The following is a 26,442-nucleotide window of genomic DNA, read 5'->3' on the forward strand; positions in this document are numbered from 1 at the left end:
TGTCGAAGCATATGTAATAATAATTTGCCTAAGAGCAGATCCTCTGATCATTTTTCAACAACTTGCAGTCTTGTGTTTTCCTCTTTAGTTGCTCACAAGAGAAGGGAACATAATCCACTCCTAGGACACTTCACCGTTCAGCAGCCATTGTCCCTCAAGGTTCCAGCTCTCCTGTCACCATCGAAAATTCACTGGCTCCGCGTCGTCAGCCATGGCTCATGACCCTGGGTCCTTACCTGACTCTGGGGAGACTTGCAAAAGGGCAAGAGAAACTACCACCTGAGATCCTGCTGCCCTTAGTGTGCAGTTCTGTGCAAATAACCGAGTAAAATGCATGAATGGGCCAGCATGACATCGGTTTGAGATTGGAGAGCTCTCTGGCCACACTCTCTCCTACGTCCTTAATATCATCACCCAGCCATGCTCAATGTCTTCAACAGGAACCTGCCCTCAGCATCAGTTGAGTTCCCTTCCCTCCCGCGACATGCAATCTGACCCATCAGGGAAAGAAGAGTGACTGTAATATTTCAGTAGCCATGACAAATAAGCCATTGAGATCCTCACATCTATTGCTGGAGGTGAGTGAAGAGGAGGCAGGGAAGAGAAGTTTAAGAAAACAGCTTTCAGTGAAAGAAAACAATGGTTGTCTTTGCATTCCAGGATGATCCTGTGGTAGTCATCAGTTCTGGGGTGAATATTTGTGTTAGTTGCCCAAATATTCTTTTGAACCCGCAACCCTCAGATTTAAGGGAGCAGAGATGTGGATATAGGCGGGGAAATGGGTGAGGGAGGGGGAACATAATGGTTTTACTGGGGGCGGCGACATTGAAGATAGAGGTGAGGATTTGGTTGAACAGAAATATTGTGGCAAATAGTTGATCAAAGAGTTGAAAGTTTAGATTCTGAAAGTTCAGAAAATTGGAGGTAGTGTTTTCCAGGGGCAGGTATGGAAGGAAGTATGGTTGGGGTGTGGAATAATGGTGTGACTAGAAGATGGAAAAGAACAAAGATTTTGAATGAGAATCCAGAGTGTCGGAGCAAAGTGATTATCCAATTCATTATTCCAGTTAATGGAAAGCCACAGAGCGAAAACAGCAATTTCTGCACTGGCCATCAAGGACCTACCTAATCTCATCCCATTTTCCAGAACTTGCCTTTAGCCTTGTGTGCTGTGGTGTTTCAAGCTGTCATCAAAATGCTTCATAAATGTTGTGAGGGTTCCCATCTCTTCCATCTTTTCAGGCAGTAAGTTCCAGATTCCCACCATCCTCTGGGTGAAAAGGATTTTCCTCAATTCCCCTCCAAATTTCTTGCCCTTACTTTCAATCTATGCCCCCTGGTTAATGACCTTCAACTAAGGGGAACTTTTATGCCTACCTACCCTGTCTCTGCCCCTCATTTAGGTTTTTAAAATGTTTTTTTACGAAAACCAGTAAAAAAACATCTGTGGGATTCTCCTTCGACGAATTCTCCTCTCTGCCGGCAGTGCACCCACGCCCGGGCGTTTCTCAACGGCGTGGGATGGCCCACAATGGGAAACCCCATTGGCCTTCTGCGAGAAGTCCGCTGCTGGGGGTGGGGGGGGGGGGGGGGGGGGGGGGGGGGGCGGATAACGGGGCAGAGAATCCCACCACATATCTTTATTTGGGGGAGCTGGTAAGAGTAATACATCCATTATAGCACATTGTTCATGAATGACAATGGTATGGCTGAACTAGAAAATGTCCTGGACATGGCTGGTTGTCTCTGAATCTCTACTCAACAGCAGACAATTGCAGACAGCAACTCAGTTTTGATTTAGATCTCGCTCCTCTGGCAATGAGACTAAGTATAATTTATTTATTACATATTTATGAAGAAAAATAACAAAATAAACATACTGACAGTGGCTTTATTAGAAATGACATTTTTTTGTGCACAACTATTGAATTCTAATTTCTGACAAGTCAACAAATGTCAACATAGGATAGACTGAGGGCTGATAATATAAAACTCAGCACATTCACATATTTATTGAGATACACTGGCACAAAAACGCACGTATACATGTGCATCGTACGTAGTACATTTGCATACGGACATTCACGTGCGCATGTACACACAGGCAGGATTCTCCAGTCTGCCAGCCGCGTGCTCCTTGGCCATACACCCTCGCCAACAGAGGGATTCTCTGTTCCTGCCACATGTCAATAATATTTCCCTTTGGGTCAGCCCCACGCTGCCGGGAAACTCGCGGGCATCAGTGCGCTGCCGGCGCAACAGAGAATCCTACCGGCACAGAATCCCGCTGGCTGCTCAGGATGCAGATACGTATATCAAGCTCACTGAAAAAATTAACACCGACAAGTACATAGATGCATGCATACATGCAACTTTGAAAATAAAATTTAAATTAATCTTAAAAGTGGGAGAACTAGCTTGGTAAGAATAATCAGGGAACAGAATATGTGAACAGTGCAATATGGATTTAATCCCATAACTTTGATGCCTCATTTCGTTCCAATCAATAAAATTAGCTAGAATAAAAGAAAATTACCAGTGAACAAAAGGAAAACTCTTTATATTATTAATACTGTTGCTGGTACATTTGACAAGTAACTCACTACTTATTGTCGAGTTGAGGTGAAAAATTAATGAATATAGCATTTCAATAGAATTTCTGAAACTATTCACATCAAAATTAATAAATTTGAAATCCATTTATAAGTCACTTGCGGGGGAAGTGGAAAATTCAAGCATCATGTGATCTCACCTTCAATTTATAACTCGCAATCTGAAAAATGATGACATTTTTATTGGGATCGTGTAAGAAAGCTAATTGGTACATCTCGTTTCTTATCAACAATCTTAGAAGTTCATTGCACAATTAAGTGACCCCATATATCACTGTGCACATACTTTAAACGAGCACATTATTCTGTATTTATGAATCACTGAATTTTCTTGTAAATTGAATATTAAAAGTAACTATTTGTAATCTAGTCTGACTGTGTGTGTCATGTACCTGCTAAAATGGTTGCTTTTCTATTGATTCCATATATTGTGAAGTTAATCAGAAACAATTCAATTGCCTTTTCCTCCCCATTTCTTTTGAAGTGTCAATGTATAATTCAAGTACATTTGTTGGGTAGCTAAGATATGTATAAGTAAAAATATAACGCAATAAATGAGTCTAAGAATACTGCAAGCGTCACTTCACAATGATCAAGCTCGACTAAGAAGAAAGAACATAATACACAGGGATAGCCATTGATGAAGCTTTGATGTGAGATACAGCTTGGCAACTGGGGAGGTGGCGGCAGTGGTGTTTCCACTGGACTAGTAATCTAGAGAACCAGGTTAATGCTCTGGGGGCCCACGTTCGAATCCCACCATGGCAGATGGTGAAAATTGGAATTCAATGAAAGAAAGCTGCAAGGTTTTTGCTGCAGCTTTATAAAACCCTAGCTAGACAACACTTGGAATATTGCGTCCAGTTCTGGTCCCCTCATTATAGGAACAATGTGGATGCTTTGGAGAGGGTGCAGAGGAGATTTAGCACGATACTGCCTGGACTGGAGGGCATGTCTTGTGAAGAAATGTTAAGGGAGCTAGGGCTTTTCTCACTGGAGCAAAGAAGGAAGAGAGGTGACTTGATAGAGGTGTACAAGGTTATGAGTGATGTGGAGATGCCGGCGTTGGACTGGGGTGAGCACAGTAAGAAGTCTTACAACACCAGGTTAAAGTCCAACAGGTTTGTTTCAAACACGAGCTTTCGGAGCACGGCTCCTTCTTCAGGTGAATGGAAAGGCTTGTTCCAGAAATGTTTATATAGACACAATGATGTGGAGATGCCGGCGTTGGACTGGGGTGAGCACAGTAAGAAGTCTTACAACACCAGGTTAAAGTCCAACAGGTTTGTTTCAAACACGAGCTTTCGGAGCACGGCTCCTTCTTCAGGTGAATGGAAAGGCTTGTTCCAGAAATGTTTATATAGACACAGTCAGAGATGCCCCGGAATGCGAGCACCTGCAGGCAATCAAATCATCAAAGATGCAGAGAGAGAGGTAACTCCAGGTTAAAGAGGTGTGAATTGTCCCAAGCCAGTTCAGTCGGTAGGCCTCTGCAAGTCCAGGCTTGTTGGTGGGGGCCGAATGTAATGCGACATGAATCCCAGATCCCGGTTGAGTCCGCATTCATGCGTGCGGAACTTAGCTATAAGTTTTTGCTCAGCAATTTTGCGTTGTCGCGTCTCCTGAAGGCCTCCTTGTAGAATGCTGACCCGGAGATCAGAGGCTGAATGTCCTTGACTGCTGAAGTGTTCCCCAACTGGAAGGGAACAGTCCTGCCTGTTGATAGTCGCACGATGCCCGTTTATTCGTTGTCGCAGTGTCTGCATGGTCTCGCCAATGTACCACGCTTCGGGACATCCTTTCCTGCAGCGTATGAGGTAGACTACATTGGTCGAGTCGCACGAGTATGCGCCGCGTACCTGGTGGGTGGTGTTTCCACGTGTAATGGTGGTGTCCATGTCGATGATCTGGCATGTCTTGCAGAGATTACCCTGGCAGGGTTTTGTGGTGTTGTGGTTGCTGTTCTGAAGGCTGGGTAATTTGCTGCAAACAATGGTTTGTTTGAGGTTGCGCGGTTGTTTGAAGGCCAGTAGTGGGGGTGTGGGGATGACCTTGGCAAGATGTCCATCCTCGCTGATGATGTGTTGGAGGCTGCGAAGAAGATGTCGTAGTTTCTCCGCCCCAGGAAAGTACTGGACGACGAAGGGTACTCTGTCAGTGGTGTCCCGTGTTTGTCTTCTGAGGAGGTCGGTGCGGTTTTTTGCTGTGGCGCGGTGGAACTGTCGATCAATGAGTCGAGCGCCATATCCCGTTCGTACGAGGGCATCTTTCAGCATCTGTAGGTGTCTGTTGCGCTCCTCCTTGTCTGAGCAGATCCTGTGTATACGGAGGGCTTGTCCATAGGGGATGGCTTCTTTAATGTGTTTCGGGTGAAAGCTGGAGAAGTGGAGCATCGTGAGATTATCTGTGGGCTTGCGGTAAAGCGAGGTGCTGAGGTGACCGTCCTTGATGGAGACGAGTGTGTCCAAGAATGGAGCTGAATTTGGAGAATAGTCCATGGTGAGTTTGATGGTGGGATGGAACTTATTGATGTCATCGTGTAGTCGTTTCAGTGATGTCTCGCCGTGGGTCCAAAGGAAAAAAATGTCATCGATGTATCTGGTGTATAGCATCGGTTGAAAGTCCTGTGTGGTGAGGAAGTCCTGTTCAAACTTGTGCATGAAGATGTTGGCATATTGAGGTGCAAATTTGGTCCCCATGGCTGTTCCGTGCGTCTGGATGAAGAATTTGTTGTCGAAGGTGAAGACGTTGTGGTCTAGAATGAAACGGATGAGTTGCAGAATTGCGTCTGGAGATTGGCAGTTGTCGGTGTTGAGGACTGAGGCTGTTGCAGCAATGCCGTCGTCATGGGGGATGCTGGTGTAGAGTGCCGAGACATCCATTGTGACGAGGAATGTTCCTGGTTCAACTGGTCCATGGGTGCTGAGTTTCTGTAGGAAGTCCGTCGTGTCGCGACAGAAGCTGGGTGTACCTTGTACGATGGGTTTCAAGATGCCCTCGATGTGGCCAGAGAGGTTCTCACACAGGGTCCCATTGCCTGAAACGATAGGACGGCCTGGTGTGTTGGCCTTGTGTATTTTCGGGAGGCAGTAGAGATCTCCAATGCGGAGATTACGTGGGATGAGAGCACGTAGGGTGTTCTGAAGGTCGTTTGGACCCACGGCGAGACATCACTGAAACGACTACACGATGACATCAATAAGTTCCATCCCACCATCAAACTCACCATGGACTATTCTCCAAATTCAGTTCCATTCTTGGACACACTCGTCTCCATCAAGGACGGTCACCTCAGCACCTCGCTTTACCGCAAGCCCACAGATAATCTCACGATGCTCCACTTCTCCAGCTTTCACCCGAAACACATTAAAGAAGCCATCCCCTATGGACAAGCCCTCCGTATACACAGGATCTGCTCAGACAAGGAGGAGCGCAACAGACACCTACAGATGCTGAAAGATGCCCTCGTACGAACGGGATATGGCGCTCGACTCATTGATCGACAGTTCCACCGCGCCACAGCAAAAAACCGCACCGACCTCCTCAGAAGACAAACACGGGACACCACTGACAGAGTACCCTTCGTCGTCCAGTACTTTCCTGGGGCGGAGAAACTACGACATCTTCTTCGCAGCCTCCAACACATCATCAGCGAGGATGGACATCTTGCCAAGGTCATCCCCACACCCCCACTACTGGCCTTCAAACAACCGCGCAACCTCAAACAAACCATTGTTTGCAGCAAATTACCCAGCCTTCAGAACAGCAACCACAACACCACAAAACCCTGCCAGGGTAATCTCTGCAAGACATGCCAGATCATCGACATGGACACCACCATTACACGTGGAAACACCACCCACCAGGTACGCGGCGCATACTCGTGCGACTCGACCAATGTAGTCTACCTCATACGCTGCAGGAAAGGATGTCCCGAAGCGTGGTACATTGGCGAGACCATGCAGACACTGCGACAACGAATAAACGGGCATCGTGCGACTATCAACAGGCAGGACTGTTCCCTTCCAGTTGGGGAACACTTCAGCAGTCAAGGACATTCAGCCTCTGATCTCCGGGTCAGCATTCTACAAGGAGGCCTTCAGGAGACGCGACAACGCAAAATTGCTGAGCAAAAACTTATAGCTAAGTTCCGCACGCATGAATGCGGACTCAACCGGGATCTGGGATTCATGTCGCATTACATTCGGCCCCCACCAACAAGCCTGGACTTGCAGAGGCCTACCGACTGAACTGGCTTGGGACAATTCACACCTCTTTAACCTGGAGTTACCTCTCTCTCTGCATCTTTGATGATTTGATTGCCTGCAGGTGCTCGCATTCCGGGGCATCTCTGACTGTGTCTATATAAACATTTCTGGAACAAGCCTTTCCATTCACCTGAAGAAGGAGCCGTGCTCCGAAAGCTCGTGTTTGAAACAAACCTGTTGGACTTTAACCTGGTGTTGTAAGACTTCTTACTATATAGACACAGTCAGAGATGCCCCGGAATGCGAGCACCTGCAGGCAATCAAATCATCAAAGATGCAGAGAGAGAGGTAACTCCAGGTTAAAGAGGTGTGAATTGTCCCAAGCCAGTTCAGTCGGTAGGCCTCTGCAAGTCCAGGCTTGTTGGTGGGGGCCGAATGTAATGCGACATGAATCCCAGATCCTGGTTGAGTCCGCATTCATGCGTGCGGAACTTAGCTATAAGTTTTTGCTCAGCAATTTTGCGTTGTCGCGTCTCCTTCTTCGCAGCCTCCAACACATCATCAGCGAGGATGGACATCTTGCCAAGGTCATCCCCACACCCCCACTACTGGCCTTCAAACAACCGCGCAACCTCAAACAAACCATTGTTTGCAGCAAATTACCCAGCCTTCAGAACAGCAACCACAACACCACAAAACCCTGCCAGGGTAATCTCTGCAAGACATGCCAGATCATCGACATGGACACTACCATTACACGTGGAAACACCACCCACCAGGTACGCGGCGCATACTCGTGCGACTCGACCAATGTAGTCTACCTCATACGCTGCAGGAAAGGATGTCCCGAAGCGTGGTACATTGGCGAGACCATGCAGACACTGCGACAACGAATAAACGGGCATCGTGCGACTATCAACAGGCAGGACTGTTCCCTTCCAGTTGGGGAACACTTCAGCAGTCAAGGACATTCAGCCTCTGATCTCCGGGTCAGCATTCTACAAGGAGGCCTTCAGGAGACGCGACAACGCAAAATTGCTGAGCAAAAACTTATAGCTAAGTTCCGCACGCATGAATGCGGACTCAACCGGGTTCTGGGATTCATGTCGCATTACATTCGGCCCCCACCAACAAGCCTGGACTTGCAGAGGCCTACCGACTGAACTGGCTTGGGACAATTCACACCTCTTTAACCTGGAGTTACCTCTCTCTCTGCATCTTTGATGATTTGATTGCCTGCAGGTGCTCGCATTCCGGGGCATCTCTGACTGTGTCTATATAAACATTTCTGGAACAAGCCTTTCCATTCACCTGAAGAAGGAGCCGTGCTCCGAAAGCTCGTGTTTGAAACAAACCTGTTGGACTTTAACCTGGTGTTGTAAGACTTCTTACTAAGGTTATGAGTGGCATGGATAGAGTGGATAGCCAGAGACATTTCCCCAGGGCGGAAATGGCTGTCACCAGGGGACATAATTTTAAGATGATTGGAGGAAGGTATACTGGAGATGTCAGAGATAGGGGGCGCGATTCTCCGCTCCCCATGCTGGGTGGGAGAATCGCGGGAGGGCCGGGCGACTCACGACACGCCCCCCCCCCCCCCCCCCCCCCGATTCTCCCACCACCCGCTCGGAAGAATCGGCGCTCGCCGTTTTTTACGGCGACCGGCGATTCTCCGGCCCGGATGGGCCGAGCGGCCTGCCGTTCCCTTCCCAACCGGTTCACGACGGCAGCAACCACACCTGGTCACTGTCATCGTGAACATGGGTGCCAAATGCTCGTTTGAAGCTTGTGGGGGGCGGAGAGGGGAGAGAGCACCATGGCCGTGCTCGGGAGGGGACTGGCCCGCGATCGGTGCCCACCGATCGTCGGGCCGGCGTCTCCAAGGGATGCACTCTTTCCCCTCCGCGTCCCTGCAAGATCAAGCCGCCACGTCTTGTGGGGCAGCAGAGGGAAAGACGGCAACCACGCATGCGCGGGTTGGAGCCGTCAGCCGTCGTGACGTGAGCCGCGCATGCGCGTGTTAGAGCCGGCCAACCTGCGCATGCGTGGCTGACGTCACGTCATTCGCAAGCGTCAAGGCCCGGCAGCCAAGATTTACGGAGCGCCGCTCCTAGCCCTCCGGGTGGGGATGAATTAGGTGCGAGGAGCGGCCTCCGAGGCCGTTGTGAAACTCGGCCGAGTTCACGACGGCCTTCCCGATTCCGCGCGGGAGCGGAGAATTCCACCCAGGTTCTTTACACAGAGTGTGGTGGGTGCTTGGACCAATACCCAGTGACGTTAAGAAGAACAAAAGGTGATCTTATTGAAGCATAGAAAGGTGGATGGGGGGAATGGGGGAGGGTTGAAGGGTTAGGGTTAGGGTGAGAGGATGTCTCCTGTCATGAGGGAATTAAAAAACAGGCAATGAAATTTCAGATGAAAGAGTTCTGCATTTGCGATGGAGATGAGGAGTTATTTCTTCTCCTAAATGGCTGTCAATCTTTGGAATTCTATTCCCAGAAAGCAGTGAAGGCTGGGTCATTGAATGTACTCAAGGCACAGTTAAATAGACCTGTTCTCTTCAAGGAAGTCGAGGATTATAATGGGGCTGATTGGAAAGTGGAGTTAAGGCCACATTAAGAGTAAACATGTGGGAAGATGGGAACATTTTCAGTGCCTGGGACCAGCATGTGTGCAGAAATTGTCTCTAGCTACAGCTCCTGGAAGCCTGGGTTTTAGAGCTGGAGTAGTGGCTAGGGACACTGTGCAACGTCCATGAGATGGAGAATTCCGTGGTTAGCATGTAGAGAGAGCTGACCACACCGCAGGCTCAGACTCCACAGGCAGGAAGCAAATGGGTGATCACCAGGCAGAACAAGAGAGTTAGGCAGGCAGTGCAGGAATTTCCTGTGGACATTCCCTTGCAAACCACATGTGGCACCAACCCCTTGATCTTCCATTCCCGTTTCGAAGGCAACCCTTGCCCCTGCGAGTATGCACCACCGACCACCCATAACTCGCACGGACTACCAAGGCCGCCGACCATGTGGTTGACGGCTGTTGCTTATGGGGCATTGGCAATTGTAGTTAAGTGATCACTTCACACATCACAAATGGGTCCCCGTGGTTAGGCAAGCCATGTAGCGTGTGGGAGCCATTGTCTAGCAACCCAATCACACCTTTATTCATGGACACTGCTTGAACAAAGGCAGAGGGAACACCACACATGCAGCAGCCGACATCCGAATACCCACAGTGCCTCCCCCGCCCACTCCCCCCTTCATATGGCAACCCACTCTTGTGGAGGGTGCCCCCTCCATCACCCAGCCGAGGGTCCTCTACCCTCTGCTGAACATTGGGCGACAAGCATAGTGCCCCCAGGCTCTTTGCCTGTGAGCAATGATGACTACTCAACTCCTCGGCTCACCGCAGCAGCTCTTCCGCCAGGTTCACATTTTTAAAAAAGGAGTACTAATCAGCGCCACGTGGCCACTTGAAGGAAAATGAAATGAAATGAAATGAAAATCGCTTATTGTCACGAGTAGGCTTCAATGAAGTTACTGTGAAAAGCCCCTAGTCGCCACATTCTGGCGCCTGTCCGGCGAGGCTGGTATGGGTACTTGCTGGGGAGGCCAATAAATGACAGGAAGCCATTGATATGGGGTTGCTCCCATTAATTGTCTGGAAATAAGACTTAAGTGGTGATAATTGGTTCTTGCCATACTGCACTGAGATCCCGGTTTTGCCTATGGGAGCGGGCTGGTTGCATCGCAAGTTATTGGGCACCTGATGTGGTTCTTATTTTAGACCTATCTCGCTATTCACCGGCCTTGTTTTAGTTCTAATCACATGACTGAACATCATTCTTTTTCCAGACGACTGTGAGTTTATAGAATGCATTGCCAGGTGGCATGGATTGGTTCCTCACTGAAGTAGAGATTGTATCAGAAGGTTTTTATATCTAATATTTAGTCCACATGATCTCCTGAACTTGTTTTGATCGTTCAGGAGAGGTCGGACAAGAATGGAATATTTTTTCCCTCATTACTCTGTTTCTTTTTCTATTTGTACGTGATGCCTACCCAGTAGCAGATAAGATAGTAGAACAGTGTTAATGTCCATGTGAATTTTCACAAAATGTTAACTCTAATTCTCTCTCCACAGGTGCTGCTAGGCCTCTTGAGTTTTTTTCAGTGTTTTCTATCTTAATCGATCATCCTTAACTGGCCTGACCTACGCATGACTCCAAGCCCTCAGTCGTGTGGTTGTCACTTAAATTTCCTCTGAAATGGGCTCGCAAGCCAATCAGTTCAATGGCAAATAGGGATGGACACAAATGTTGACCGGATCAGTGATGCCACATCCCGTGAAAGAATAATGAATAAATGTTAAGAAAGGATGAGCACGATCTATCGGCTTTAGTGATGCAACAAGGCCGTTAAATCTCATGAAAGGCCTCTCGCGAGATTTAAGATGATCGTTATGTCTCATGAGATCTAACGAGATCTTGCGAGATGCTGCGATCTGGATCTTGCACTCAATGGGTCGGATCCAGATTTGCATAGTCTCACTTGAATAGGTCTATGCCAGAGTTACCCAAGGTGCGGGATTGAACGGCCTCGCCTCGCATCAGCACCATTTAGCACTAGGGTTTAAACTAATATGCCAGGGGGGTGGAAATCTATGCAAAGAATCAGAGAAAGAGAGAGCAAGGACAAAAGCAAAAGGTAGAAAAGTGAATAAGAGAAGTGATAGATGGAGAAACCAAGGGGAAAATTCAAACAGTGCAAGAGAGAAAAATATTGGGAGCAAGACAAACATTGTAAAAAAGACAAACTTAAAGGCACTGTGCCTTAATGCACGGAGCATTTGCAATAATGTGGATGAACTAATCGCGCAGATAGAAATAAATGGGTATGATATAATTGGGATTATGGAGACATGGCTTCAGGGTGAACAGGGATTGGAAGTGAATGTCCCAGGATTTTCAGTACTTAGGAAGGGCAGGCATGAAAGAAAAGGTGGTGGTGTGGCACTGCTCTCCACACTTGGAGTTTTGTGTGCAGTTTTGGTCTCCTTCTCTGAGGAAGGATGTTATTGCTCTCGAGGGAGTGCAGCACAGGTTTACAAGACCGATTCCAGGGATGGTGGGCCTGTCATATGAGGAGAGATTGACTAGGTTGGGATTGTTCTCGCTGAAGTTCAGAAGAATGAGGGGGGAATCTCATAGAGTCTTATAAAATTCTCACAGGACTAGACAAAGTAGATGCAGGGAAGATGTTACCAATGATGGGTTTGTCCAGAACCAAGGGTCACAGCCTGAGGATTCAGGGTAAACCATGTCAGACAGAGATAAGGAGACATTTCTTCACACAAAAAGTGGTGAGCCTGTAGTCGATGCTAAAACTTTGAATATATTCAAGAATATATTCAAGAGGCGGCTGGATATAGCACTTGGGGAGAATGGGTTCAAAGGTTATGGGGAGAAAGCAGGATTAGGCTATTGAGTTGGATGATCAGCCATGATGGTGATGAATGGTGGAGCAGGCTCGAAGGCCAAAGGGTCTCCTCCTGCTCTATCTTCTATGTATCTATGTTTCTACAAATGTGGACGAGGTGTAAGAGTGCTGGGGGGACGTCTCTCAGGTAATCGGAGACCCCTGAGCAGTTGGGCTTTCTGCAGGCTGGTACCCTGGCACTCTAGATGCCACCCAATCACTGCCATCCTGGCACCCTGGCAGTGCCAACCTGACCCTACCAGGGTGCCCATGTGGCAGTTCCAAAGTGCCTGTGTGCCAGGTTGTCCATGCCAGGGATCAGTCCCGGGTAAGACCTGCCCTTATGATGTGGGATGCGGGGCCGGGGGGAGGGTGGGGGGGGGGGGGGGGGGGGGGGGGTGCTTGAGGACCGTAATTGGTAAGATGGGGTGTTAGGGAGATCTGGAGGCTGCAGTGGGGACCCGATCTCTTAAAAATCAATTAAAACTGGTTCCACAATCTCTAACTGAGCTCGTCAGTGCAATGATTTAGTCGAGGTGTGGCCTTAGCAGGGCGTTCCTGGCCGAGCCCCCACCCGCCAATAAAACAGAGTCCCATTTAATAGCAGGGTGTTCTCGGCACTGCAAGTGTTGGGAAAGAACCCTGCTAACCCACCCAAAATGGGACACAGTTCTGTTTCCATTAAATCAGTGCAATATCCCAACGGGGGCAGAAGGATATTTGGAAAGAGAGGGGGATGGTTTAGTTGTCATTGTCCATGTCAAGGACAATGACTTGGGGAAGAAAAGATATTATACAGTATTAGGAGTTAGGAACTAACTTCAAACATAAAGAATCTCAAGGATGACAATGCCAGGATTATGCCACGTGCTAATTGACAATGAGACAAATGGAACAAGAAGCTGGACATGTGTGAGAAGGAAGACATTGACATCAGTACAGGGACAGAAAGGAGCATTGCGTTGTGTTTGAACCACACTAAGACTAATGTCTTTGGGGAAAGGTAAAATAAAAGGATTAAAAAGGACTTTAACCTACTTAAATGAGTGGGTAGAAGCCTCAGCAGACACAGGAATAAAAATAATGTGTTAAAGAGTAGAGAAAGGGTAAGAGCAGAGATCAGGTCACAAAGAGTAATTATAGATACTACAGGTGCAGCGAATATCGAAATAGCAGAAGTAATTTTCAGCAGGAGTGACAAATAAGAAATGTGTTAATTGGTGTGAGAAAGGAAGCATTAGAACAAAGCATGTTATGACCTATTGCTCAAATGAGAGTTTCATTTGCTAATGAACAGAGTATAAAAAATAGGTTGATTGATTGGGGATCAAATGCAGCTGAGAGTATATGACATAATAGCAATTAGAGACATGGATGCAAGTTTGTAATAATTGGTAGTTAATTATTCCAGGTTATAAGGATAAGTAAACTGGGAGATGAAGAAAGGTAACTTATTGATTAAAGGTGTTATTCCAATGTTTCTGTGAGAGAATCTCAGTTAGGAAAGCAAACAACTAAAACTCTGGTTAGAATTGAGAAACAATCATGGAAACTGATGCGACCATCAATTCACATGAGACAGAGTTGAAGTGAACAGTGGCTTTAATCAACCAGAACAGTGCCTGCCTGCGACTGCTTTGAACTGAGAGCCGCCTACAGGGCAGCTGCTTCCTATACCTCCCCTCAAGAGGGCACCAGCATGATACAATCGTTGTAGTACTGTACAGTGGTCCATAGGTGGAGCCCACATGGGCAACAGCATAGTACAATGTAGTACAGTGGTGAATGGTTACCATAATACGTTCACCACAGAAACATTACTGGGTTAGTAGCACAGGAGAAGGCATTTGGTCCATCAGAACTGTGCTGGCAAGAGAACAGCTATCCAGCCAAATCCCAACTTCAAGCCCTTGATCCATTGCGCTGCAGGTTATGGCACCTCACCATCTTTTAAATCTTTTCCCCTGAGATTTTGTTCCCTTGGATTCCCAACCGTAGACTCAATCACCAACTCACAAGCACAATTTCAGCCCTTTGACCACAACTATTCAAAAGGTGTACCTTCATCCTGTCGGCCTGCATCACCGAGTCATCAACTTTCTGCTGCCTTCTTGGATCTTCAGGGCTTCCCTTGCAGCATCTTCAATTGTTAGGGCTTCTCCTGATCGCACTTAGATTCTGCAGAGCCCTGGTCGATTGTCAAGGTTTCCCCTGAATTCTCTTCGATTGAAGTCTGCTCAGTGTATCCCTTTTCCTACTTGGAGCCTATTTCTCTGCTCTTCTCTTTTCAATTTAACTGGGACCTCATCCTGCCCCTGTCCCCTGTGTGGAACTCTTTATTTGGGACCCCTCCCTGTTCCCTCCTCCCTGTCCCTTGCCTAGGACACTTGTCTTGATGGCACTTTGCATTTGCTCACATGACCTGGGTTTTCACATCTTTCTTCTCCAAGCACAGGCATGCAAGGCCAGTCCTCACCCCAAGGAACCCAAAAAAATCATGAGGTCTGCCGGGACTTGGAATTCCCAACCTCCCATTCTCCAACAAGGTAAGTATATTTTTCATAACTTTAGTCGGGCATGATCTTCCCTCAGTAAATCTCTGCCAGCTGCCCTTGAATAATTCTCACCTTTCTAAAGAACAAATTATACTGTCTCAAAATGTTTCCAATAATTTGCCCACCACTGACTGGTTAAGGCTGACTGGCTTGAAGTCACTCTAGCTAGCACTTCTCGCTTCCTCTTTTTCTAAACAATTATATTATATTACTAATCCTGCATAACACACCTGTAGTTACAAAGAATTGAAACAGGTGGTCAAAACCTCTGCTATTTATTTCCTTACTTCCCTTGTAGTCCGGAATACATTTAATTCAAGCCTGGTGGTTTCTAAACTTTCAAGGATATGAGACATTTCCCATACGAATTTCTTCCCACTGTGCTCATCCTATCGAACACTTCACTCCTCTCAACTGCAAAGTCTGAGTCATCCGCTTGTGTATGTGGAAAACAAGCACAAAGTATTCATTAAAAATCTTGACCATGGGCGGCACGGTGGTGCTATCGTTAGCACAGCTGCCTTGCGGAGCTGTGGTCCCAGGTTCGATCCTGGCCCTGGGTCACTGTCCGTGTGGAGTTTGCACATTCTATCTGTGTTTGCGTGGGTCTCACCCTCACAGTCCAAAAGATGTGCAGGCTAGGTGGATTGGCCATGCTAAATTAGAAAAAAAGAATTGGGTACTCTAAATTTATCAAAAAAAGTCTTGACCATGTCTTCTGGCTCCACATCTACATTTCCCATTTGGCCTTAATCTTCCCTTAGTAATCCTCTTGTTCTTTATGTAGATGGTGGCATAGTGGTATTGTCACTGGGCAATCCAGGGTCAATACTATGGGTTCAAATCCCACCACAGAAGATGGTGAAATTTGAATTCAGTTAATATCGGGAATTAAAATGTCCAATGATGACCATGAAACCATTGTCGATTATTGTAAAGACCCATCTGGTTCATCAATGTCCTTTAAGGAAAGAAAATCTGCCACCCTTACCCTCCAGACTCACAGCAATGTGGTTGACTCTTAACTGCCCTCTGAAATAGCGTCAGTTCAACAGCAACTCGGGGATGGGCAATAAATACTGGCCCAGCCAGCAGAGCCCACATCCCATAAATGAACAGTAGATGAAACAAAAGATTGACAGTGTGGTAAATAGTGAGGAGGAAAGCCTTAGATTACAGAACAATACAAATCAGCATGTTAAATGGGCAGAACAGTGGCAAATGGAATTTAATCCTAAAAAGTGTGAGGGAATGCATTTTGGGAGGATTAATAAAGCAAGGGAATATAGAATGAAGGTAGGGCTCTAGGAAGTACAGAGGATCAGAGGATGTGCATGTGCGTAGGACCCTGAAGACATTAGAACAGGTACACAAGGAAGTTAAGGCCTATGGGATTCTTGCCTTTATTAGCCGAGCCATGGAATATAGGGGCGGGATTCTGTGATCCTGAGGGTAAGTGTTGACGCCGTCGGAAACGCCGTTGAGTTTCTCGATGGCGTCAACACGGCCTCAGGATCAGCAATTCTGGTCCCTACAGAAGGTGAGCCTGGCACTGGAGCGGTTCACGCCCCTCCAGCTGCTGATCCTGTCATGAACTGGGTGCCGCGGGATCCGCGCATGCGAAGCGGCATCGGCGCCAATGTGCACATGCGCAGTGGCTCCCTTCAACAAGCCGGCCCTGACCCAACATGGCACAGCAATACAGGGGCCGGTGCGGAAGGAGGCCCGCAGCTAGAGAGGCCGGCCCGCAGATCAGTGGGCCCCAATCGCAGGCCAGGCCTCATCAGAGGCCACCCCTGGGGCCGGACACCCCCCCCCCCCCCCCAACCCCACCCCCCACCCCCACACAGGCTGCCCCCGGACCCTTCAACACCGAGGTCCCGACGGCTGAGAGCAGGTGTGAATGGCGCCAGCGGGACCCGGAATTTTTACGATGGCCGCTCGTCCCATCCCAGGCCTAGAATCACTGGGGGTGGGGGGGTGCGTAGAGCTGCCCCTGACTAGCGCTGCGCCAACTATGATGGCGCCAATGACGTTAATTCACGTTCCAGCATCGGGGCGGCATGGCGCTATTCGCGCCAGTCGCGGGGATTCTTCGGCCTGGCCCTAGGCTGAGAGAATCCCACCCCCGATCAGGGAGGTTATGCTGGGGCTGTATAAAACACTCATCAGGCCACAGCTGGAGTATTGTCTGCAGTTATGGTCACCAAACTCTAAGAAGGAAGTCATTGCACAGGAGAGGGTGCAGAGGAGATTGGCCTGGATGTTACCTGGGCTGGAGCGTTTCAGCTGTCAAGAAAGGCTGGATAGGCTGATATTGTTTTCTTTGGAGCAGAGAAGGCTGAGGGGGGGGACCTAGTTGAGGTGTATAAAATTATGAGGGGCATATTTTGCCCTTAGTGGAGAGGTCAATAACCAGGGAGCATAGATGTAAGGCAATTAACTCTCTTTGAAGTGATTGATGTTCGTAAACATTGTGATGAGAGTATTCAGAGTTACTCAACCAAGATCAATGAAGCAAGGCTGTGCGTGTGTGGAAGCAATCAGTCACAGCCGAGTGAGCAAAATGAATCAACGTCTAGCAGCTCAAGGATCTGGGGGGTTTAAGCACAGGTCACTGCTTTCTCTTTCCAGGAATTTGCAGGTGGTGCTTCCTCTGACTGAGCTAGCAGGTACATGCCCATGTGAGTGTTACAACAGTAACTTTTTTTCACTGTCTGGACTGCTCTCTAGTTTTCAGGCAGGGGTTTCTTTTCAGTGGGGGGCAGGGGGACAGGGGATGTTTCCAGACATTGGTCTCTTTTCTGGGGCCGTTCCTGACATGTTTTTCTTTTCTGGGGTTCCTGACAGTTTTCTCTTTTCTGGGAGCTTCCTGACATCGGCATATTTTCTGGGGAGCGGCTTAATGACAGGGGCCTCTTTTCTGGGGTGGCTGTGGGGGAGGGGGGTCTATTTATGGGGTCTCTGTGGAGGTCTCCCCATTTAGGGGGTCTGTGTGGGGCTCTCCCTATGTAGGAGACTCTGGAGGGGGGAAGGGCCAAGTTAACACCATATTTGAGGGAAGGAGGGGAACCCAGAGAATATGGTGGTGGTGGTGGTGGGCTGATTTGCAATGCAAGTGGGGAGGGGGCTGAATCGGTATGTGCGAGGGGGAGCAGTGGCCAACTGCAGAGCCTCGCCATCAGGCTGCCTGATCAAAATGGCCACCCAATAGAAGGATTCCCTTGGGAATCTCTCATAAAGCTCGCCATGCATAAATTTGCATCGCAAACATTAATGAATTGCTTCCTGAGGGAAGATTATTAATATTATAATGCACTGCCTCCACTGGAGAGTGGTTGTAATTACAGTGTAACATATTTACATGGTCAATTTCCATTCGAAAAATGGAAATTAACCTTTGTAATGGAAACAATGAAAGCCGAAGCAAGCTTTATTTATATTTAATGTTTTAAGCTTCACATTATTGGGAAAAATCAAGCAATACTGCGAGAAACAGACTGTCCAAACAAAATAAATGATTAAACCCCATGTGTGTAGAAATGGATCATTGGAGCAATATTGATCTGTGGGCGTTTCTTTTGAGATGAGATTTAATGCATAAGGTTGGAACCAATACTGTGGCTCCGGCCTCTGAGGGTAAAAATGTTAAATAGTTGAAAATAAAAAATTGATATCAGTAAAATCTCAACTGGCCCCATGTCCTTTATGGAAGGAAATCTGTCACTCTAATTGAATCCGATATGTGTCTGACTGTTAACTCCCCTTTGAAGTATCCCAGCATGTTTCAGTTGTTTCAAAACATCAGAACAACTTGAGATCAAAAATAAATGCTGGTTGCGCCTTCAATGCACACATTCCCAAAACAAAGATGAACTAAAACTTCAAATAAACAGAACCCGTCTTGGACACCACAAAATAAAGTTCTAAAGAAAGGTCTGTTCCCACTGTGAATCATACCGATTGTTTGGCTTAAGTGAACTGTAACTGGTTCATAGGCATGAATCCTTAGGCTGCTCACTGCGCCAAGGACCCGGGTTCAATCCTGACCCCGGATCACTGCCCATGTGGGGTTTGCATATTCTCCTTGTACCTGCATAGGTCTCACAAACATGCGCAGGATAGGTGGATTGGCCACACTAAATTGCCCCACAATTGGGAAAAAAAGAATTGGGGTACTTTAAATTTACAAACAAGAATATTTAGGCTGTGGTTACATTGGAGGTGAGGAAATTGCCCTGAGGATTCAACTTTTGCGGCGGGACTAACTCTCACCTCAGCGCATCTTGTAAAATCACAAATATAGTGCTCACGGTTTTCCAATGAGCACTGTTCCGCTTTGGGTCACCACCATCAGTGAGCACTTGGAGAATTAACTTTATAATCCTAACCTATAGTGAAAGTGTGGTAGTATGGCTAGAGGTACTACTGTACCTGGGAGTGTGAGCTACCATTGGTGGAGAAGGCTCGCTGCTCATTGACCCAAGTGTTTGCATTTCATTGGTCGGAACGTAAGGTAGCTCCGCCCAGTGAAGCGGGGTATAAGAACCCGTGTTCCCAACAGCCGGCCTCTTTCTGTACCCGAGCTGCTGGGGAAACATCTTGTTGATTAAAGCCTTCAATTCGGACTACTTCCTCATTTCAGTAGTTATTGATCGCGCTTCAGTTTAATCAACAAGATTTTAAAGGATGGAGCTCCACATCAATCAGGAGTGTCTACGACTCAGCCCCCACACAGCTAACGCAGCAGCTACATTCAAGCATTGGCTAGCTTGTTTTAATAGCTACCTCAGTACGGCGGAAAACGTACCAACGAGGGAGCAGAAGCTGCACATCCTCCATTCGTGCGTCAGCACTGCCATCTACATGCTCATCGAGGACACGTCCGACTACGATTCCGCCATGGAACTGCTTAAAGGACCGGTGAATCAAGTTTACGCTTGACACTTGCTGGCTACAAGGCAGCAAATCCCTGGTGAGTCGTTAGGCGATTTTTATCGTGCGCTCCTTGTACTGGGGAGGAACTGCGGCTGCCCACAACTTTCGGCTAGTGAGCACACCAAACTGTTAATCTGAGACGCCTTTGTTGCGGGTATGCAGTCCCCACGAATCCGCCAGAGACTGTTAGAGAAGGAAACTTTGGGCTTCACTGAGGCACGGGCCCTCGCGAACTCTCTAGATGTTGCGTATAGAAACTCCCGTTCATACGCCCCCGACTGCACGGTGGCCCCCTGGGCAGCGGGGAATTCAGCTTCCCCTTCCCCTATGGACTCTGAATCGCCTCAGGCCTGCGCTGCAAGTTGCCCTGGAAACCCCGCTGGGCCCCGTTACTATTTTTGTGGACTGGCAAAACACCCCCGATAGCATTGCCCAGCCCGATTGGCAACGTGCAAGGGCTGCGGGAAGAAGGGCCATTTTCTGTCGGTTTCCCAGGCCAAGGCGGTCACTGCGGTCCCGAGCAGCGACTGTGGGACGCCACCCCGTCTCTCTCCGAGGGCCCCGTGCGGCCCGCGAACTTCTCCGTCCCCATCCCCCAACGCCACGTGCAGCCTCCGTGCGCCGCCATCTTGTTTTTCCGACGCCAGGTGCAGGGGATGGGCGCCGCTATTTTGTCCATCCCCGTCATGTGCGACCAGTGGGCGCTGCCATCTTGGATCAGCTCCGAGGACCCCGGCACGGGTGACTACGCACCGCCCGATGACAACTCTGATCTTCTGCCATGACTCGCTTCAGTCACCTTGGACCAGCCTCGACCCCACACCCTCTCCATAGAAACGATGAAGGTCCTGCTCAACAGGCACAAAACGTCCTGCCTACTGGACTCCAGGAGCACGGAGAGTTTCATACACCCTGCCACGGTAAGATGCTGCTCTCTTCCTGTCCATCCCGTAAAGCAAAAAATCTCCCTGGCCTCTGGCTCCCATTCGGTTGAGATCAAGGGGTATTCTATAGCGGACCACACGGTTCAGGGGAGGGAGTTTAAAAATTACAGGCTCTACGTCCTCCCCCACCTCTGCGCGGCCACACTCCTGGGGTTAGACTTCTAGTGTGACCTCCAGAGCATAACAATTAAATTCGGCGGCTCTATACCTCCCCTCACTGTCTGCAGCCTCGCGACCCTCAAAGTCGATCCCCTATCCTTGTTTGCAAACCTCACCCCGGATTGCAAACCTGTCGCCACCAGGAGCAGACGATACAGTGCCCAGGACCAGACCTTCATCAGGTCGGAGGTCCAGCGGCTTCTGAAGGAAGGGGTCACCAAGGCTACTAACAGCCCTTGGCGAGCACAAGTTCTGGTGGTAAAGACCGGGGAGAAGAATTGGATGGTCATAGACTACAGTCAGACCATCAACAGGTTTACGCAGCTGTACCCTCTCCCCCGTATATCCGACCTGGTCAACAGGAACGCACAGTACAGGGGCTGTTTAGCACACTGGGCTAAATCGCTGGCTTTGAAAGCAGACCAAGGCAGGCCAGCAGCACGGTTCAATTCCCGTAACAGCCTCCCCGAACAGGCGCCGGAATATGGCGACTAGGGGCTTTTCACAGTAACTTAATTGAAGCCTACTCGTGACAATAAGCGGTTTTCATTTCATTTTCATTTCTCCACGGTAGACCTACCACCAGCTCCCCATCCGTGCGAGCGATCGCAAGTATACTGCGTTCGAGGCGGACGGGCGGCTCTACCACTTTTTAAGGGTCTGTTTCGGTGTCGCAAACGGGGTCTCGGTCTTCCAACGAGAGATGGACCGAATGGTCGACCGATATGGTTTACGGGCAACCTTCCCGTATCTCGATTATGTCACCATCTGCGGCCATGATCAGCAGGACCATGACTCCAACTTCCGCAAATTCCTCCAAACCGCAAAACTCCTGAATTTGACCTATAACAAAGAAAAATGCATGTTCAGCACCGACCGCCTAGCCATCCTCAGCTAAGTAGTGCGAAATGGAGTGATAGACCCCGACCCGGAACGCATGCGCCCCCTTATGGAGCACCCCCTCCCTCACTGCTCCATGGCCCTGGAGCGCTGCCTCGGGTTTTTCTCTTATTACACTCAGTGGGTCCCCAACTACGCCGACAAAGTCCATCCCTCATACAAACTACCACTTTCCCCCTGTCGACGGAGGCCCGCCAGGCCTTCAGCCGCATCAAAGCAGATATCGCAAAGGCCACGATGCGCGCCATCGACAAGTCCCTCCCCTTCCAGGTCGAGAGCGACGCGTCTGACGTAGCTCTAGCAGCCACCCTCAACCAAGCGGGCAGGCCCGTGACCTTCTTCTCGCGAACCCTCCATGCTTCCAAAATCCTCCACTCCTCAGTCGAGAAGGAAGCCCAGGCCATAGTAGAAGCTGTGCGACATTGGAGGCATTACCTGGCCGGCAGGAGGTTTACCCTCCTCACAGACCAACGGTCGGTGGCCTTCATGTTTGGCAATGCACAGCGGGGCAAGATAAAAAACGACAAGATCTTACGGTGTAGGATCGAGTTATCCACCTACAACTGTGACATCTTGTATTGTCCTGGGAAGTTAAACAAGCCCCCCGATGCCCTGTCCCGCGGCACCTGTGCCAACGCACAAGTGGACCGTCTCCGAGCCCTCCACGAGGACCTCTGCCACCCGGGGGTCACCCGCTTCTTCCATTTCGTGAAGACCCGCAAACTGCCCTACTCCATCGAGGAGGTCAGGACAGTAACCAGAAACTGCCACATCTGCGCTGAGTGCAAGCCGCACTTCTACCGCCCTGAAAAACCGCATCTGATAAAGGCTTCCCGTCCCTTTGAACGCCTCAGCATGGACTTCAAAGGTCCCCTCCCCTCTACCAACTGCAACACGTACTTCCTCAACGTGATTGACGAGTACTCCCGCTTCCCGTTCGCCATCCCCTGCCCCAACATGACCACAACCACCATCATAAAAGCCCTCCACAACATTTTCTCCCTGTTCAGATTCCCCGCTTATATACACAGTGATAGTGGGTCCTCCTTCATGAGTGACGAACTGCGTCAATTCCTGCTCAGCAAGGGCATTGCCTCAAGCAGGACGACCAGTTATAACCCCCGGGGTTAGGGACAAGTCGAGAGGGAGAACGGTACGGTCTGGAAAACCATCCTACTGGCCCTACGGTCCAGAAATCTCCCAGTCTCCTGCTGGCAGGAGGTCCTCCCAGACGCCCTCCACTCCATCCGGTCTCTACTCTGCACTTCTATAATCAAACTCCTCACAAACGCCTTCTTGTTTTCCCCAGGAAGTCTTCCTCAGGGACCTCGCTCCCGACCTGGCTGGCTGCCCCGGGCCCATCCTGCTCCGGAAGCACGTGCGGATGCACAAATCGGATCCGTTGGTCGAGAGGGTCCAGCTGCTTCACGCTGACCCGCAATATGCGTATGTGGAGTACCCCGACAGCAGACAAGACACGGTCTCTCTACGGGACCTGGTGCCGGCCGGATCCTGGAGTCATGGACGCTCGCATCTCCATCAACATCTCCGCCGAAGCTCCGTCAACCGCAGAGGACGTCCAAGGCCCCCAATCATCTGATCGACTCGATGTGAACTCTTAATGGATTTTTTTTCTGTCTCTGTAAATACTTACGCCAGTGCGCCATGTTTATAACATAATTCCTGACTCTGTACATCGTCATGGGCCAGTGGGCAGCTGCCGTTCAAGAGAGGTATAGTCCCATATCACTAGTCATACTACCAGTAAATTATCCCACCCTCACCGGACCACCAGTCATGGCTGGATGCCCAAGCAGTCCTCTTCCCCCCTCCCCCCCCCGCCGGTTCCTTTCTCAACAAGGGGTGAATGTGGTAGTATGACTAGAGGTACTACGGTACCTGGGAGTGTGAGCTACCATTGGTGGAGAAGGCTCACTGCTCATTGGCCCAAGTGTTTGCATTTCATTGGTCAGAACGTAAGGTAGCTCTGCCCAGTGAGGCGGGATATAAGAACCCGTGACCCCAGCAGCCAGCCTCTTTCGGTACTCGAGCTGCTGGGGAAACATCTTGTTGATTAAAGCCTTCAATTCGGACTACATCCTCGTTTCAGTAGTTATTGATCGCGCATCAGAAGGGCATTTACGAAACTGAAAACTGATCACATTTGCAACAAAAATGTTGCCCAGCAGACGATGGGGTATAAAAGTCCAGTTCTAAGAATTGCTTAATTGACAGAAGATGTTGGGAGTACGATGTTATAACCCTACTGGAGGCCCAGGGATCTGCAACCTCATCTGAATACGATCTACCCAATTGAGGGGGCGGGGCTAACCCCCTTTCCTCAGACTGCTGGGCTATAAATACCCCAGCCCAGGTGTGGGCCGGGCATGGGAAACCCTTCGGGGAGTAGGAGTAGAGTACAGGAAACATCGGTTCCCACCGGTCGCTTGTTTGAGACTTTACACACGACCCTTCAAGGGGCGGGTTCTTGGAGGATCATGTGACCCATTTGACCATTTGGGCCAGAATGAGCAAATCCTATTTCCATTCACTTTTGTCATCTTGCTGGCTAATATTGGTAGGGCATGGCTTATTATTTTGAGGTGATGTCCATAACTCACCGCGATGTTTGCTGCTGATGAGTCAGCTCAGAGTTTTGAGAATTTTTTAAAGTTATAACATGGATTGTGTGGAGTATTACTGTTCCTCTTTGTCCAGTGTGCTCCAATTCTGGTTTCCAGAGCTGGAGATCCTTCCCCCAGTTATGAACCAATAGTTGTAACAGTTATATTTCGGCATTCAAGGAACTTGAAGTACTAATTAGCAATGTACATAGTTTAACTGGGTCTCAGGTATAATGGATGGCCATGTGTCACTCTAAAGATCTTCCAATAGAGTTTACATGAAACATTAAATAGTGTAAAATGTGGCTTTTAATAAGTGATGAACCTGAATTAATTCCTGCATAATAACCGAATGTGAATGCCTGCAGAGGACAAGCATCCACAATCACATTTCCATTGTTTCTCCTGGCACCGGATTGAGATATTTCATTCTTAAAGATTTTCAATACATTGCTAAGGCATACATTATGTCAGTAATATATTGAAGAACTGCTGAGAACCAAGATTAGTAAGGAATGAATGTTCTTTTAATTCATTTTCTGACATAATGCGGGTGTCGCTGACTTTACCAACATTTATTGCCCATCCCGAGTTGTCCTTCAGAATGTGGTGGTGAGCTCCCCTTTTTGAACCACTGCAATCCCTGAGATGTAGGTACACCCACTGTGCTGTTCGGGAGGGAGTTCCAGAATTTTGCCTCAGTGACAGTGAAGGAACAGCGATATATTTCCAAATCAGGGTAATGAGTGACTCGGAGGGGAAGCACCAGGTGATGGGGTTCCCAGGTATCTGCTGCTCTTGACCTTCGAGATGATAGTGGTCGTGGGTTTGAAAGGAGCTGTCTCAAGAACCTTGGTGAATCCTGCAGTGCATCTTGTAGATGGTACACACAGCTGCCACTGTTCATCGGCGGTGGGGGGATTTGATGTTTGTCGAAGGGGCAGTTATCAAGCAGGTTTCTTTGCCTTGGCTGGAGTTGAGCTTCTTGAGTGTCAATGGAGCTGCACTCATCCAGGCAAGTGGAGAGTATTCCATTATATCCCTGACTTATGCCTTGGAGACGGTGGACAGGATTTGGGGGGTCATGAGGTGAGTTACCCCCCAAAGAGTTCCTAGCCTTTGACCTGCTCTGGTAGCCAGAATATTAATGTGGCTAATCCAGTTCAGTTTCTAATCAATGGTAACCCCAGGATGTTGATTGTGGGAGATTCAACGATGGTAATGACATTGAATTTCAAGGGGCAATGGTTTGCTTCTCTCTTATTAGAGATGGTCATTGCCTGGTACTTGTGTGGAACGAACGTCACTTTCCACTTGTCAGCCCGAGCCTGAATATTGCCCAGATTGTGCTGTATTTGCCCATAAACTGCTTCATTGTCTGAACAGTCAGGAGAATGGTACTGAACATTGTACAGTTGTCTGCGGAATTGTAGGTGCCACCCAGGCACTGCCAAGGTGGCATCAGCAGTGCTAGCGTACCACCCTACCCAGATAACAATCACCCAGGACCTTCAAATCACCTGCGAGACCTTCCCAAGTGCCATTCCACGTTTGTGGGGTCCAGTGCTAATCGACGTCCGGCTGGGCTCTCCTCGGCGAGGCTGGTCGATGCTGGGAGCCGGTTAGATCTGGCGCAGTGATAGTTCAGTGAGTTTTCAAACTCACTTAACTCTCCAAGTATGGGTGCCATCTCGGGAGATCTCATTAGGTCTTGCAGGGCTTAGCAACGTCGGGAATCCCAAGAGAGGACTCTCCCAGGATCTATCGGCCACGTCCCGTTCCGATTCTGGTGGGACCTAGCCGGTAAATCGCTCCCAATATGTTCAGCTTAGTGAGATGATGTACAGAGAACAAAGAACAATACAGCACAGGAACAGGCCCTACGGCTCTCCAAGTCTGTCCCGGTCATGATATCAACCTTTACATAAACCGCAGGACTTCCTTGTGCAGTATCTCTCTATACCTATCCTATCAATGTGTTTGTCAAGATGCCTTTTGAACACCATTAATGTATCTGCTTCCACA

This window comes from Scyliorhinus canicula, chromosome 19, assembly GCF_902713615.1.
Source record: "Scyliorhinus canicula chromosome 19, sScyCan1.1, whole genome shotgun sequence".
Taxonomy (NCBI): domain Eukaryota; kingdom Metazoa; phylum Chordata; class Chondrichthyes; order Carcharhiniformes; family Scyliorhinidae; genus Scyliorhinus; species Scyliorhinus canicula.